The 12310-nt window shown below is 40.1% G+C and overlaps 1 pseudogene; it reads left to right on the top strand.

Moving 5' to 3' along the window:
• The first annotated feature begins 10023 nt into the window (after window positions 1–10023).
• On the top strand, window positions 10024–10730 carry LOC124240802 (ras-related C3 botulinum toxin substrate 1-like; annotated as a pseudogene).
• Window positions 10731–12310: the final 1580 nt, after the last annotated feature.

The raw sequence follows: 12310 nt of genomic DNA, 5'->3' as shown, positions 1-12310 counted from the left end.
GTCTTCCTCAGCAAAAAGAGGAGGATTGGCAGCAGACGTTAGCTCAGGGCTAATCTTCCTCAAAAAAAAAAAAAAAAATTTAAATGTTCTGTGAAAAAGGTGGGAGAACTTGTCCTCGTAGGTATCAAGTTTTATTTTGAAGCCATAAAATTAAGAAAGTATGATACTGGCACAAGGCTAGATGATTTGATCAATAGAATGGAGAGCAAGACATGGATGCATTGGCATGAAAATCTGACATGTGACAGAGTTAGTATTACGGATCATTGGACTGTTCCATAAAGGATGTTGAAATGATCCATTACATATGTGGGAAAAACTAGATCCTCACACCAGAAGCAGCTATATGATAGATGAAATAAAGACTTAATTGTTAAACACAAAACTTCAGAAAATTTAGAGGTTAATATGGGAGAATATATTTATGTGCTCAGAATAGGAAAGGATTTCTTAGATGAGATATAGTAAGCATAAAAACTTGGAAAACACTGAACATTTAGAATATTACAACTAAAACTTTTGGATAAAAAAGACCCCAAATATAAATGAAAAGATAAGTGAAAAACAGGACAAAGATATTTGCAACTCACACACAACTGAGAAAGTGAGAGTAGCCAGAATATGTGTTGGACTGCTACAAACCAACTTAAAAAGGAAGAGAAATCCCATAGAAATATGGGCAAGGCATGTGAATAGAACATTCCTGAAAGAGGAAGCAAGAGAGGCAAATACATCTATGAAAAGAGGCCCAGCCTCGCTTGAAAACAAGGAAGTACAAATTAAAAACACTAAGTGATACCATTTCACAGGCAACATTTTTAAAAAGGCAAAATTAGATAAAATTTTCAAAGTTGGTAACCTGCATTGCAAGATTTAGTAGTCTCCTGTAGTGCTTGTGCAAATGTAAAGTTGTCTGACCACTTTTGAGAGTGATTTGGCAATGTCTAGCGAAGTTGAAGATGTTTGTACCCTTCGACACAAAAGAATCCATTTCTCGGTACAAATCATGGGAAAACTCTCCTTTCTGTGCTCAAGGGGACGTGTGCAACAAAGCACATTAAAGTCTTGCTTGTAATAGCAAAAACCTGGAAACAGTCTATATACTCATCAACAGGAGAATGGATAAATCATAATGCATTCATATGGAAGACCACCGAAAAGTAGTGAAATGAACGGCCCCATAGCTACATGTATCCACATAGGCAAATCTCGAAACAATGTTATGAAAAGTCATGTACATGTGGCACATGATAGCATTTATATAAAGTTTATAACTTACAAAATAATACTAAATATTGTTCATGGATACATAAATGTAAGAAAAGAATAAAAACCTGCATGAGAAGTATAAAGGTCAAGTTCATGCTAATAGTTACACTTTTAGTGGGCGCACATAAGAGGCCTCAACAATATCTGTAATATTCCCTTTCTTAACAATATCTGAAGCAAATACTATGTAAGTAAAGATTTGATAAATCTAGGAGTTGGATCCATAGGTATCTGTTACATTATTCCTCATATATTTTCTTTATGTTTGGAAACCTCATAACAGATAAGTAAATTTTTTAAAACTTTGTAAAATGTCTTCCTTTTAATCCACTCTCACCAGAAATGATCATTCTTTCTCCTTTCCCCGTTTGGGAGCCTCTGAAGCATAAGATACTGCTCGAATAACAGCTGTTCCCACTGCTACTGTGTCATCAGTGGAAGTCTTCTTGTCAAATGGGCTCCGTACATTGTTAGCTTTGATTGTATTAAATCACGTTAGTGAATCTATAAAACATCAAATTTAGACCTTTTAAAAAATTTTTCCCTGATGCAGCCTCTAGGGACACTTCATTTAAAATAACACTAGGGAAAACAAACATTACGTTGATCGCTTTGGGTTTTGCAAAAATAACAGAGGGCTAAAATGACTTTTAAACGGTGGCACTATTGATCGATTTTGTTCCTTCCTAAGTTAACAGCTATTCTGTCCTGTAAGCAAACTGTTCAACTCCGGCTGCCCTTAGGTAAAAAAAGCCAACTCCAGCTGCAGCCTAGATGGACTGAATCAGAATCTCTGAGTTGCGATCAATTTAGGCTTTTAGAAAAAAATCTCCATACAAACTGCTTCCTCTTCCCATTCCTCCTCTTCCTCCTCATGGAGCTGAAGAAATAAAAGTTGATAATGCACCAGAAGCTCATTGTGTAGCTTTCCTACCCCTCCAGGTCACCACTATCCTGATTTTCTTTTTGAACTTAGGAGATCGTTCTAGGCCTTTTGACTTTAAAGTTTGACTGGCAGTTCTTATCGTCCTCTTTGCCACCCCAAGCACACCTCTTAACGCTCCCAACTAAAGAGCAACAGCATAGTGACTTCCTTCTGAACATTGTCCATGGACAAATGATAACTGTAATCAGGAGCTGTTGCTTCTACTAAAATTTGCTTACAAACTGATTTGCTACATGCAAATTATCCCCAGGTTAGACTTATTATTTTATCCTTCATAGCTATTTTTGCCCCATGAACATGAAATTGAATAAATGCATTTTTAAAGTAAATAAAGCCTATGGAGAATTGTAAACATAGTTTGGAGTTACCCAACTCAAGGTGAATCTCTAAAGAAATGAGCTTCCCATGTGGCTTATGGAAACCAAGGAGGTGTGGTCACCATGGAAGTGTGACACATCCTGGTTGCTTAAGGTTGTTTGAGATCCTTTGCTGCATGAACCTGCATAACTGATATGAGTAATCGAGTTCTAGGAGTAATTGCTATGTGAATTAAGGAAGATACGATTCTGTGTGAAATTAACTGCAAGTGAGACACTTGACACTTTAAAAGAAGATAATTAAGATGAAAAGCAAAGGTTTGTAAACAACATGAATGATTGAAAGAAAATAGGGAACTTCTTTTCAAAAGGATGATGGGAAAGATATCTATGATATTGTAGCAAGCTGTTCCCCGGAGGTTTAGTGTGTTCAAGTAATGATTAACGATGAGAGGGAAGGGGATCCGAGTATGACACCCCAGAATATGCCAAAGTGGCATATTTATTTTGAGCTGAAGACAGTTGAGAATCAACAGATTCAGAAGAAGCCTTCTTGGAGTTTCCCTTATCTGACTAAAAGCAGAAACTTCTGAGAAACAAGGATTGCCATAAATACCCTGTCCCAGGGGAGTTTTCTTGCCATGAAGAAAATGTAAAGTGAACACCAAGATGGACCTATATAAGCAAACATTACTAAAATAACCCTTGTCTTCAATTAGTTTCCCCATATATTTACCTTCTCACAATTTGCCATTCCTAGAAGCTAAAAACCCCTTTCCTTTGTCTTGTCACTTCTCCACAAACATATTGCCCTTTGTTAAAATGGTATATAGCCTCTGGGTCTGATGGCCTCTTTGGGGTTTTCATTTCATTTCTGTAAGGCTCCCCATATGCATACACAATAACTCTTTGTCTCCTGTTAGTCTTTCTTTCATCAGTCTAATTTGCAGGGCCCCATTGAATGAACCTAAGAGGGTAGAGGAAAAAGTTTTTTCCTCTCCTACAAGAGCAAAGACTAAAGAATTATGTTTTCAAATGAATCACAGGAGCTAAATTTAGTAAAGAAACTTTTTTTCTGAAAAAAAAAGAAAGCAAACGTGAGTGGGAAAATATTTCTGTGAAGATTTGACCACTCTGTTGCGTGATGAACAGAGCAGGCAAGAACATCCTCCTCTTCTTTTTTTTTTTTTTTTTTGAGGAAGATTAGCCCTGAGCTAACTACTGCCAGTCCTCCTCTTTTTGCTGAGGAAGACTGGCCCTGAGCTAACATCCGTGCCCATCTTCCTCTACTTTATATGTGGGATGCCTGCCACAGCATGGTGTGCCAAGCGGTGCCATGTCTGCACCTGGGATCAAAACTGGCGAACCCTGGGCCGCTGAGAAGCAGAACGTGCGAACTTAACCACTGCGCCACTGGGCTGGCCCCATCCTCCTCTTCTTTTAAAGAAAACTGGAAAAAAAATAGCTGTTTGTTTTTATTATTTTTTTTAACAGTCGGCGGTAGGCTTGGTTTTCTGCCATGACCTAGAAAAAATATTTGAAGTCTGTGGCAGAATACTGCCCCAAACCCCCAAGTTGTCAAAATCATTGGCAGAATCTATGTTGAAGAGCTTCTTTGGCAGTCAAGAATTCATCCTGTAAGCATAAGTCATCACTCAGGCCATCTTGACTGAGTAGAAGCCAGTAAGGCAAAAAAATTTAAAAAGTACACAGTGGCATCCTGGCTCACAGCATGGCTTCTCTGAAACCGTTTTGGGGTCTCCCAGGATTTTCTAAAATCAGCCGTGAGTGCCTTTTGATTTTTTTCCAAAATGAATAATCTTTAAGATTATTAAATAAAATTAAAGGCAAAATATGAAGGGTGTTATATTGAAGAGGAATTATTAAAAGTGTGTGTGGGGCAAGGATAACCTTATGAGAAATGGTGTATGACCTCCTAAAACAAACACTTTGACTAACATTCATTGAGCATTTATTGAATATCCACTGTATGCCACAAAGCTCTAGAAGAGGTGAACACTCATTTGGGCGTCTCTTAACCACTAGTATGTGACAAAACTGGTCTTGAGACTCATAAGCACCCTGACCTGTGAGCCAAGACTAGAATCCTAGCTCGTGTTCCTGTGGGATATTTTCCCAGTGTTTCCTGACAAACATTTCTCGTCTATGCCAGTCAGCAATGCTTCTCTATTTCTGTCTCATCAGTTTGTGCGCTCCATGGGCAGGAGCACTTTCCAGGTTACAGTTACAGGTTCCCCAGAGCAATGTTTGTCAATGTGCCTGTTATAAAGGTTTACATTCTTGAAAAAACACATTATAATGTGAATGTTTAGGAAATAATTAAGAATCTACGCATGTATTTAACTACTTACAAGGATATGAGTCACAGTGTTGCTTAAAAATAGGGAAGAACTGTGAATAAATGACATGTCTAATATTTGAGGATTGGTTAAATAAATATAGTAAATCAAAGCAAAGGAATACTATGCAGCTGTTTAAAATGATGTTAAAGAGAATATCTTGATGTAGGAAAGCTGTTCATGATTTATAATATTGTGAAATGAAAATAGATTATAAAAATGCATGCTTGATATCATCCTTATTTTATAAATTGATATGCATGAATATTGTTCATAGAAAAAAGGTCTCGAATGATAAATTCCAGTAAATTTTAAACTTTACTCTGAAGAACTCTAAAGCAATGAGAGATGCTTCAGGACTCAACTCGGGGGTCATCTGAGGGCCAAACCCTTGGGCTTGCAGACCGCCCCCCCCATTTTTCATTGGTTTTACATGTTGATATCCTACAGAAGATTCATTTGAAGAAAAGGTTTTGCAAATTTGAAAAATTTGCTAATCACTGATATATACTGTGAGATTAAGTAATAGTTATAAAACATTGCTAGATGTTTTCCTCTATTTTTTATTTAATCACTCAACTCCCAACTGACCTATTAGGAGGAAGTCCAGTTACTTGAGGGGTAATTTTCTTTTCTTCTTTTTACTTAACTGCTTTTTCAGACTTTTCTGTAATGTATCATACTGTTTTTGTAATAAGAAAAAATTGGTTTTAATTTTTAAAAGCTGATGAGAGTAGGGCAGTGTTTAATCCATCCAACAGAGACATTTAAAGACATTAAACCAGCAAAGTGCCAAGTGAAAGGAGTCTGAGGCGAGTTCTCATTGCCGAGCTGAGCACAGCAGTTGGTTTGTGTCCGTGGGTTTACTTGTTTCCATAGCAGCAACCGAGGGCATCTGAGAACAGGTGGGTTGACTTGTCTGTCGAATATGCGCTCTTCTTATCTTGTAATTAATTTCTTGCCCAATTTGGCTGTATGGGACCAATGGCAGGGAGAATTTGAACTAAAGTAGAGAGTACACAAAGAACAACATAATCAAAGCAAAAATATGAAAAACTTTGTTTACAAATCCCTCTGCAAATGATGATATATTATACTCCTGAATTTGTCCAGGTGAAAAGAGTAACAAAATGTTATCATGGATCTTTCTGAAGTTCCCAGAATAGATGGTCCTATTGCATCTTGTTCTTTATCCGTTTGTGTAAATAAGAAATGATCTACTCACATCTAATGAGTCTTATGCTGCTAAAATTTAAATGACTCCTCAATGCTTTGAGTAATTTAGTAAAACACTGGTTCACACTCAGCTTTTATGGGCAATAATGAGAGAAATAAACATGTGGAATTGGGTAAAGTAAATCTATTTAACTTGAAAATGTTTCTCTTTTGACTTCCTGCCATTAGTGCCATATCCGTAGGGCAACTGACAGTTTTTTCCTTCATTCATTCAACAATCATTAACCAGGAGCTTCCTAAAGGCAAGATGAAATGTTGTTGAGTGCTAACAACAGAGTAAGCATGGTACTCATTGTGCTTATAAATTCAAAGCAGGTCACAGGGAATTTGACTCTGACCGAGCTTCATAAATGAATGCTTAGCCAATTTAGGACTTTTCTGAGTAAAAGTGAATTATGAACACAACTTCATTTAGTAAAGGGTGTGAAACAATGTCAGCTTTTTTGGGGACAACTTCTCCATAATTTACCTTTCCTTTCTTCCTTCTATGAGAAAGCTGTCTTCTTTTCCTCTGTCCAAACCTAATCCCTGTACTTGTGGTCTCTCAACGGTAACCAGTTCAATCACTTTTCATTTATATCCACCACACTTTCCTGACTACATGCTATGTATTACCTGCTATGGCTGGCAGTGGGGTTCAAAGATAAAGACAAAGCCCCTTTAATATGGAGTTCTCAAATAGTTCACAAAATAGTTTGATAAGTGCGGTGACAAAGGTAAATAGGAGGGAGAGTTGATGTGGACAAAGGGATGTCCTAGGGAGAAAATGGGCTGCTGTACATCAGGTTCATACCTGAATGGTACAGAACACTTCAAATTAGCACGCCTAAATCAGAACTCATCTCTTCCTTCCCAAATCTGTCCTCCTATGTTTCCTTTCTGGGGAGCCATCATCTATTGTCACCTCCATCCCCCTCCATCTGAGACAGAAACCTGGGTACCAGCCTCAATTCCCTTTCTCCCTTCCCCCTAACCTTTTTAAGAAGCTGGAGCCAGCCTGTTGGGATCACCACACGTGAGGGTGGCCCTGGAATAGGTAGGTCTCGGGCCCATTCAAAGCAGAAGGGATGTTTTCCTGTGACAACATAGCTAGGTGGGAAAATAGACTGTGCCAGGTGAAGTCGAGTTTTCAGTTAGGAAAACAGGATTGAGCACAGAGGCCGAAGCCCTAGGCAGAGAAAAAAACTGCAAACAAGGATCAAGGTCGGTAGCTGGGAGGTTTGAAACCAACATAATCTAAGTGAACATCAGTTTGAGAAGAGTGGATCAGAAGCGAGATTATTAACGGTGAGTGGGGAACCGCGGCTTTCCTTTAAGCAGCAGTGGTAAACTGTACGACTGGAGATACGGTGGCATAAATGGCATCTTCACATCCTTGGTTGTGGGATTTAAAAAAAAGCTCTCTGGATCAGTAATTGGTTTATGAACACGAAAAGTTTGTTGGAGTTGAGAATCACTAGAAAAAAGGTATAAGCAGAATTTAAATATTTTATGTAAATAAACACAGAAGCATACATTGATTTCTCAAACTTTGGATATAGGTCGAAGACCTTCCCTTTGAGTTTGGGTCTGCTCTTGGAATTCCCATCCTCTTTCTTGCTTGAACCATACCCTTGATTTCCACCATCACAGAAAGTTCTATTGGACAGCACTGGCTCTCATTCATACACCAAAATGCCATGCAAAGGCCCTACTGCTTCTCTTTCTAGCCTCACCTTCTGTCAGTCCCTCATGCTCACTCCAGGCTGACGTCATACTAATAGCACCACTTATAGATCAAAACACAACAGCTGCTTCATATGTCACTGCCTTCGTACGTGCTATTCCCTCTGTGGAATGCCGTCTGTTGAAGGGGGCCTGGTGAATTCCTTCTCAATCTTTTATGATCCAACACAGTTGACAGCTCCCCTGTCTTCCCTGATTCTCCTAAGCATAGGGAGTTGCTTTGTTCTCTTTGTTCCAGCAGCACAGTGTCCATGGTCTACAAAAGTACTTACTACATTCTCTCTTCTCTGTAGACTGAGTTCATGGGGGCAGGAACCACATATTACCTAGCTTCATATTGCTAACAGCAAACCCAGGTCCTGGCACATAGTAAGTTCTTGATCAAGCTTTATTGAATGAATACTGTCTTACAATAGCTTTTTAGGTGTGTGTATATCTTGTGCAAAACTAAGCTCCATCTAATGTGACAACCAAGATGCTCCCTTGGTAATACCATGACTGAGTGGACAGGAGTGCTGTGACTGTGGGCCCAGGGAGGGGCAGCCAGGGGCAGTTGATCCTTGCATTTTTTTTTAAAGATTTTATTTTTTCCTTTTTCTCCCCAAAGCCCCCCGGTACATAGTTGTGTATTCTTCGTTGTGGGTTCTTCTAGTTGTGGCATGTGGGACGCTGCCTCAGCGTGGTCTGATGAGCAGTGCCATGTCCGCGCCCAGGATTCGAACTAACGAAACACTGGGCCGCCTGCTGCGGAGTGCGCGAACTTAACCACTCGGCCACGGGGCCAGCCCCTTGATCCTTGCATTTATCGTATGTTTTTTGGTTTCCTCTATGGTTACTGCACAATGCTATAACATTTGGCTCTAGTCTGAATGCTGTCATGTGCAGGAAGACATTTCCCACCCGTAATAATGATTTGACTGGCAGAAATGGATTTCCCATTCATGTGTATAGGTAAATCAGTTATTTGAAAACCTGGCTACACATTAGAGTCATCTGTAGAACTGAAGCGTTTTTAATGCCTGGACCCCACTTCTGACCAAATAAATCAGCATCTCTGAAGTGGAGCCAGGCATCAATTTTTTTTTTAATTAAAGATTGGCCCTGAGCTAACATCTGTTGCCAATCTTCCTCTTTTTTTTTCTTCTCCCCAAAGACCCCCAGCACAGTTATATATTCTAGTTGCAGGTCCTTCTAGTTGTGCTATGTGGGACGCCACCTCAGTATGGCCTGATGAATGGTGCTAGGTCCACGCCCAGTATCTGAACCAGCAAAACCCTGGGCCACTGAACTGGGAACTCGTGAACCTAACCACTTGGCCCCGGGGCGGCCCCCTCGATATTTTTAATGAGCTTCCCAGGTGATTCTTTTCATGGTCAAGGTGGCAAAGTACTGACTTATATCTTGTCTGCATCTTGTCATTATCCAGCTCAGATGTGAGTTTTTCTTAGTCACTTGCATCTGGAACATGATGGCAGAACATATTAAGTGGCTCTTATGGCCAGCGAAGCTCAGCTGCTTCACCAGCTGTATTTGTTGCATGGCTAGTGGCAGTCAGAGAAATGACAAAGGTCGGCATCTGTATGTTGTTATCTCTGGTGAAAGATGAGTCAAGTTCAAGTGCGAGCAGAGTTCCAATCAATCAAATTGACTTTTGATGATACTTAGGTGTCCCTGCTACTTTGAGGGAAAGCAGAAGCAGTGGAGATGTGGTCCTTGTTCCCAAGGGAGGAGGGTGAAGGGGAGAGGATGAACAGTGACAAAGCTCTTCCTGTGTTCTAGGCATGACACTAGACACTTTCTATATGTCATCACATGTAATCTTCGTGACAACCTGGCAAATTAGATGCGACTATCATCACTTTACACAAAAGAAGACCGATTCACTTAATTCCCTCTTCCACAAAAAAGGGAATATTGTTTTTACCTCCATTTTTGAAGACTAAATGAGTTACTACATATTAAGCCATGAGCATTACTGGGACATACTCAGCACTCGGTAAATGTTAGCAATTATTGTTATTGCCTGAGGTCTCAAAACAAGCAAGCAGCAAGAAAAATATGATTAAAGCCCAAGGCCATCTGATTCCAGGACCCTTGTGCTTTCTTCTCTGCCTTGCAACTCAGGTGATGATAGAAGAACGCATGAAACTGCAATATGAAGTTGCAATAGATGCAACACATAAAGGAGTGTCGAAGGAAAGTAGAGTCAAGAGCAAGAGCTGCACATGCATACTCAGTGAGGGAAGACGTTGAGTATGGGGCACAGGGTGTAGAAATGGAGAATCTGGATGATGACCCAGATGCAGCCACTAACGGTGTGGCGGTGGGAGACGGAGCAGTTGGTAAAATTTGTGTACTGACCAGTTACACAACCAATGCATTTCCTGGGGAATATAGCCCACTGTCTTTGACAGCTATTCTGCCAATGTGACGGTAGATGGAAAACCAGTGAATCTGGGCTTATGGATACAGCCGGACAAGAAGATGAGGACAGATCATGCCTCCTATCCTATCCGCAAATAGGTGTATTCTTAATTTGCCTTTCTCTTCTGAGTCTTGCCTAACTCGAAAATGCCCGTGCAAAGTGGTGTCTGGAAGTGCAACATCATCCAGAGTCCCAACCCTCCCACCGTCCTAGTGGGATCTAAACTTGAGCTTAGGGATGATAAAGACATGACTGAGAAACTGAAGAAGAAGCTGGCTCCCATCACCCAGCCACAGGGTTCATCCCTGGCTGACGAGGTCTGTGCTATAGAATACCTGGAATGCTCAGCTCTCACACAGCAGGGGCTCCAGATGGTGTCTGATGAAACTATTCCAGCGGATCTCTGCCCACCTCCCTTCAAGAAGAGGAACAGAAAATGCCTGCTGCTGTAAATGTCCCAGCCCCTCATTCCTCGCCCTGACCTCCTTGGAACCTTTGCATACTTTGCTCAATAACAGCGGTGCCTTTGAACTCAATGCCAACTTTTTGTTACAGATTAGTTTTTCCATAAAACCATTTTGGATCAATCAGTGATTTTAAGGTTTTGTTTGTTTAAAGTGTAAGAGTTCAAACTTTCACATTCTGTTAAAATTTAGCCCTAAAATGAAAACAGAAAGGCTAGATTCAAGTCCTGCCCTCATCGTGTACTAGCAAACTTCTTTTAGGCTAATGACATCTGTAGTGGCCTCAATTTCTTTATTTTGAATAAAATAATAACAGTAAGTACCTAGTTCATGGTTTTCTTTTTTGCAAAAATTAAATGTGATCATTTATGTGAAAGGCTTGTGCTAATTAAGCAATTCATTTTTAGTTAGGCAGAAGAAAGAATTTGGGGTTAGGACTTAAAGAAGCACAGGTTGTAGTGTGGGCTCTGCCACTACCTAGCTATGTCGCTGGGCAAATCCCCTGATATCCTTGCTTTCAGTTCACCCCTTGTTAAATAAAGCAGATAATTGGGAAGCAATGTGGTAGGCATTCAGTAAATGTTAGTGAAACTGGCAGACAGCCATTGATGAGTAAGTCGCTAGGAACTAAAGTTTTTTCCTTTTTGCAATTACTGACTATAGCTTTTAGCTGTTCACACATCCACTGTTAACTGTGCTGCTTAGGCAACATACTATCTGACTCCCGCTAGGTTCCTACAGATATCTCCCCAGAGCCTCGGTCACTATGGTAATGGGTGTTGGAGCTGTTTTTCAGGAATTAGAATCCCTTGTCCACTTTAGGCCACTTGAGACCACTAACTCATCAACTGGGCCCACGGATGTCTGATAAGCAACGTTTTGACGTTAAGAGGCTAAAACTCCACCCTCAGATCATGCTAATGCTGCCATTTTGTTTACATGCATCCTATGAAGAGGCATGGAGTCTGACCATGCTTGTGCAGATCATCAATTACCTCACCTCTCCTCCCTCCAATTATCTATTTACTCGCTTCAGACCACCCTGCCCCCTACCCCGTAAATATCACTGAGTCCCCATTTTCGGGGAAGTGGATTTGAGTCTCATTCTCCTGTTTCCTCACTTGGCTGCCTTGTGATTAAACCCTCTCTCTGCTGCAATCTTGGTGTTTGGCTTTCTGGGCGATGGGCAAAAATGAACCTGGTTTGGCAACAAATCTTGCTACATGTAAAGATATAATCAAGTAAACCGACATTGTGACATTTGGTTTCTATAGATTCCTGGATGAGGTTACATGGGGAAACTATTTCAGAAAATCGCAACTCAAAGGAAAACATATCCTAGGACTTGAAGTCATTCAGAGAGAGTACATACTGTCTTCATGGTCGGTCACAGGAGTGCTTGGCTTTACACAATGGATGCTTTCCAAGTTAGTCATACACTGAATTTTTGCAAATTGAATCATATGTTAAAAGTATTAAGTAGGTTTGTTATTTAAAGGAAACTTTTAGTGAATGCTTGCATTATATGAATCTTTATTACTCATTTATCTTTCTGGTGACTTTAATTT

Source organism: Equus quagga, chromosome 6 (assembly GCF_021613505.1).
Source record: "Equus quagga isolate Etosha38 chromosome 6, UCLA_HA_Equagga_1.0, whole genome shotgun sequence".
NCBI lineage: Eukaryota > Metazoa > Chordata > Mammalia > Perissodactyla > Equidae > Equus > Equus quagga.
This window is presented reverse-complemented; position numbering and strand designations above follow the sequence as displayed.